Source organism: Nicotiana attenuata, unplaced genomic scaffold (assembly GCF_001879085.1).
Source record: "Nicotiana attenuata strain UT unplaced genomic scaffold, NIATTr2, whole genome shotgun sequence".
NCBI lineage: Eukaryota > Viridiplantae > Streptophyta > Magnoliopsida > Solanales > Solanaceae > Nicotiana > Nicotiana attenuata.
Window position 1 is genome coordinate 45,562 of NW_017671031.1, and position 6,000 is coordinate 51,561.

Below are 6,000 nucleotides of genomic sequence, written 5' to 3' on the forward strand. Positions count from 1 at the left end.
ACTTATGCAATTAATTTGACAATGCTAGGGAAAATACTAACTAAAGATTCAAGAACAAAATAGGCAGGAAAGGAGATACAATTATGCTAAAATATCAAACTATTAAAATATCAAGACAAGAGAGGAACAATAGGACCTGGATTGTAGCCCTTGAAGTTAATGGAATTCGGCCGTGATGGATTGGGACGAGCTGGAGCAATACTCCATGTATTTCTCGTTCAAATAGGAAGAAGAAACTTCGAAAAATTGATTTCATTGGAATTTAGACCAACCAAGAAATCTAAAAATGGACCAAGATGAAAAGAAGAACCCTTAACTTTTTCTGCCTCTCTTCTCCGAAATCTGGAATTCGCCGGTGTCTAAGGGATTTACCGGCAAGAATTGACTGGAATCTTGAAAGAAAGGGAAGCTGAGATTTTTTATGAGAAATAAATGAATAGGTAACCGCTTCAACATCAGAAAAATTCTCTGGTGTCGGATATGTAAGGCCCCGTAACATTTCACCTAAAACCCAGGATTTTGTGACGCTGAGTTAGGCCTATGTGTTAAAGATCGTAGAGATTCGCCGCAGTTCGGACTTTTTGGATTAAACAGTGCGCTTCAGAGTTAAAGGAATTTTTTTTGCAAAAGGGTGCATTTCTGCGGCTCATTATACGGCCGCATAATCACTTTGCGGGCCGCTGAGTGAGGCAGTCTTTTCGAACAAATTAAAGGTCAGTTTTGGCGGTAAATTATGCGACTGCATAACCATTTCGCGGGCCGCACTTTGGTCGCATAATCGTCCTTGGACTTTTGCGAAGGGATGTTACGCGGCGCATTATGCGACCGCAGAATAGGTCTACGGACCGCTTAATGGTCGCAGACCAAAGCAGAAAATTCTGGTCCCTAAGGGGCACTTTTCACGATCATTTCGTGGATCGCATAGCTTATGCGGTCGCATGTGCCACCGCAGATCTTTGTCGGGGCTCCAAATTTCTAATTTTTAGACCCGATCCTATGTTGATATATTATGCCATACTTTATTTTGAGCCTATTTTCTGGTACTTTTAGAGTGAGAAAGGGTGTCTTAGAGGGAGAAAGTGTTCTTCATCAAAATTACTCTTCAATTCTTGTTTAAACCTTGAAGATTGCCAAGAGAGGCACCTTGGTATTCTTCCTATGAGATAAGATTCTATCACCAGAATTCTTAATATCAAAATGCAACTAGAATGGGCCACTAGAAAGGTAATTCATGGGGATGGGAGTGATTATCTTGCATGCATTTGATACAAAAGTGTGTAGGGAGATTGTGAACTAAAATGGTGAATACTGGGGTGTGGGATGATGAAATCTTTCACAAAAAGGTCTTAAGAATATAATGCACACCTAGTGTTTGATAATGTGCTCAAAGAGCTAGAATCTTGATCATCCTTCTAATTTTTTATTCAACTTGTTATACTCCTAAATTAGATTGAAGGTGCTAAAGGTTCCAGAATCATTGTAGAAATTAAGGAAATCTCAATTGAGGTATGTATGGTTAAAATCCCCTCTTCTTAAAATTGAACCCCTTGGTGTTCATGAAACCGGTGTAAGTCCCAAATTGATCGTATAGAACTTGCTATTTCAAATGTGTTTGCGTTGAAAGATATATGTGCAATATGTGTTCCTGTGCTTTCATCATGTTATCTTATCATTTTGGAATGTGTTAAAGATGTGGAATATGTGCTACAAATGCCTAGACTTCAAGTCAAATTCGAATAAATATTATTATGTCAAATTGTGTGAGAAGCCTCTATGTGCTTTAGATTCTAAATTGCTCTCGTGTGTAATCAAGTCTTGAATGAAAGGCCTTGTTATTATTGATATGATAATAATGTGGAATGTGAAAAAGACTTGAATCACGAAATACAGCCAAGTGCCAAGTATGATATAACAATTGGGCCACTAGTACCGATGAACTGAAAGACGTGAAAGAAGTGTGAAATGAGATGATTGATAGAAAATGGCAATGTCTCGGGCGAGACGGCCTAGCCGATCAGGCCGTGATCGGACACCATGCTGCACACATGGTGGTAATTGTGCTGGAAATTTAAACTAAAATTTGAGAATGAAATTTTGATTATGGTTAATGTCTCAAATGAGACGACTTAGCCGATCGGGTCATGTTCGAACTCCGTGTAAGAACATGGTGGTATTGTGGATGATGGTGTATCAGTATTAAAGATGTCCCGACCTAAAGCTATGGAAATTTACTTGGAAACTTATGTGGTTCTTAATTTGATTTCATGGTGTTGTTTAAGGTTTTTTTTACTGATTTATGATTATTTCCTTCTGGTGTTATTGTTCATTCTAATGAGACGGTGTTTAGTTAAACATACTAGTACTATTCGACGGTACTAACGTCCCTTTTGCCGGGGGTGCTACATCTTCAAATGGATGTAGGAGGTTCCATAGCAGACAATATTGATTGCAGCTAGTGGTGCATCCTTTACACAGCAGTCTTGGTGAGCCCCATCTCATTTCGGGTTATGTCTCTTTTGTTCCTTATGAATTGTATTTGAGGTATAGCGGGGGCCTTGTTGCCGGCACTTTTTTAGTAATCTTTTGTATCCATTTAGAGGCTCCGTAGACATAGTGTGGGGTAGATGTATATGGGTGCTATGAAAGTCAAACGAATCATGTTAGGTTTGGATTATGTATTCCACTTCATACTATGTAATGGTGTGTATTAGAAACATTAACTACCGAAGTAACTAAAGGAAATGACTTGGAATTGTACTAATGATCTCCTTAATATCTAACTAATAGAAATGTGTTTTCTCTTGATGCATGAGGGAGTCGGGTAGAAAGAATCTAATAGGCTTGCTTGGCCGAGTTCACTCGGTTGAGCGCCGGTCGCGCTCCCCGAGTTTGGGGCGTGACAGGAGATTAAGAAATGATATGAAAAATGTAAATATAACAAACAAGAAGAAAAACATGATTTTGACAAGATAAACAGATAGAAGCGAGGATAGAACAATAACAAATAAGGTAGAAGGTAAAGACTTGGCAACAACAAGCAACATAGAAGACATAGATGCAGCAATGACCACTCAAGAAAAAGGCATAAATGTGTATGCAAGGGAAAGATAACACAATATAATGCATGTCTCTCGTCCTCACCTGCACGAAAATACAGTTCATGCCATGAGCTCTCATCCTCACATTGGAATACAAAAGCAATTGCACGGCATTACCCTTCGTGCTTTTACTCATTTTCTCACAAGATAATGTAAAATAATGGCACGCCATTATCCTTCATTCATAACAATGTAAATGAAATAGCACGGCATCACCCTTCGTGCTTTACTCTCTTCCTCACATGATAATGTATATGCAATCGCATGGAATCACCCTTCGTGCTTTACACTCTTCTACACCAAGTGCATGTATATCAACAACAAGCAAGGCGGGAAGCATGGATAACATCAAGAAGAATAGTTAAGTAAATACACCACAAGAATATCAATCACAGCTCTTGTACCAATAAACAGTTCATTAAACTTCAAGAACACTATTGTTTAAGTATTTCAATACCTCAGAACAACAGTCATAGACATGTATTTGTGATTAGGTATAGTGATGACCGAATATAGCACATCAACAGTTTCACAAAGACTCTGTCATATTTAATCAAGTTGTAATAGGTTGAATCATGGTTTCGAGCATTGCAATTTTTGTTCATACTATTATAGAAGTCAAGTAAAACATGAGGCAAGAAAATCACATAGTCCAACAAGACACAAACAATATCATTTTATTTGGAAAAATTCCCTCAACAAAGATAGGCAAGACATTTACCTCTTTTCGGAACATAGTCAACAATCAACAATGAATTTTTATTTAGAACGAGCCTCTGAACCAATAGAATTTAGCCAAATATCGTTCAAACAATTCTAAATAAGCTTTAGAAACTACCCACGAATAAAAAAGGTTCAATCTTTAGCTAAATTAAAAATTCAACAAAAATTTAACTCGGGCCCACTGTCACGACCCAAAACCCAGCTAGTCGTGGTGGCACCTAACCCAACCTGCTAGGTAAGCCAAATGATAGACAACACAACTCAAATAGGATAGCAAGAATTAATAAATAAAATAACTAAGCTTTCTATACAAAATCCCAAGGATTAGTAGTACAAGTCATGAGCTTCTAAGACTTAGAATTTACAACGCTGGTACGAAATAAATACAACATCAGTTCGAAATATACATAAATAGACTTAAAATTTTCAAGATACCAAGAACAAAAGGAAGCTATAACCGGAACGCAGGTACATCTTCAATGCTAGCTCCCCAATACAAAACAATATCAGCTCCAAAATCTACACGCAAGGTGCAGTACTGTAGTATGAGTACAACCGACCCCATGTACTCAATAATTAACGAACCTAACCTTAGGTTGAAAGCACTGATGAGCTTGGAAGAGGGTCATTGTCCCACATCAATAGCCAATATTATCTCATAATAATATAATGGAGGCAGTAGAAGTGATAGCTCAAAAGATATTATGCTCAGCTCGTCCACAGTTACGAAAAAGTATATATGCTTTTCAGGTATAACAGTCAAGTACATATATTACAACTGAAAATGAACTAAACATGAGTTTATCAATAGAATTGTATTTCCAATTCACAACACCGGATAAGAATTTTCGTTTACCAATTAGCATGAGGAAAATATGTCTTTATGCCTATATGTCAAGTAATCAATTACCATATACCGTCTACCATGATGAATATACATCTCTATGCCTACATGTAAAATCATGAATGTCACGGTACTGTATAGCATGAGGAAAAATGCATCTCTATGCCTACATGCCAAGCATGCATGTCAAATGACTGATTTCACGGTGATATTCCCAGGTACTCTCACCCTCAACATGCTCAAGTTTTCTTTTTCAAATGCCAACTTCATCACGCACACCCACAATCACTAAGCATTGTAGGGGTTCCTGGCCCATAAGCCCCTCACCAAAGCACGTGTATATATATCACCGTGCATACGCTCACTGCTGGTATGTCAGACTCCGGAGGGGTGGATCCTACCCAAGCACTAATCAAAATCCTGTAAGGCATGCTGCGGTGTGCAGTCGAATCCACAATAATAAATATTAGTAATAAATCAAATTTGTCCTGCTACATGTGCAGCCCACAATAACACTCACAACATGACTCTCGCGCCCACCTCAGTCATCAATCTCTCAAGTCTCAAGGGCTCACAATCTCGTACCACTCAACCCAAACAATGATAACATGTGATATAACAGTGAATGGTGAACACAGACTGAGATATGATATGCAAATGAAGAATCATGACTGAGTATATAATTACAGTTAGAGCAGAAAACTCAAAACAATAGAAATAGCCTCGTTAGGTCCCACCTGAATAAGCACATAACCTAAACATGATTTCTAACACGAATCACAACTCAATTACTCTAACAAGTAGGAATTACACGGATAGAACAAGTTATAATAGCAAAACAAGTCCGGACATAGTCTAATAGTCAATTTGAATCATGATTACCCAGATGCACGCCCACATGCTCACCATCTAGCATGTGCGTCACCCCAGTACATCTCTTATTACATAGTTCCCAAGGTTAACTATCCTCAAATCCAAGAATAGATATGTTACTCACCTCTAACAAGACAAATCCAATACCGAGCAACCAAAAAATACTCAGGAAATGCCATCCCATGCGTATTAACCTCTGAAAGGCTCGAAACTTTCTAAAAGCAACTCAAAAACATCAAATAATGCCTAAGGAAACAATCCCAAATGATAAAGCTCAAATCTTTATACATTTACTCAAAATCAGCAAAACGTCAAAAATGGGCCCGCACCTTGAAACTCTACAAAACTCACAAAATCCAACAACACATTCAATTATGAGTCCAACCATACTAATTTCCCTCAAATCCAACTCCGAATTGATATTCAAAACTCAAAAAATCACATTAGAAAAGTTTAGACAAC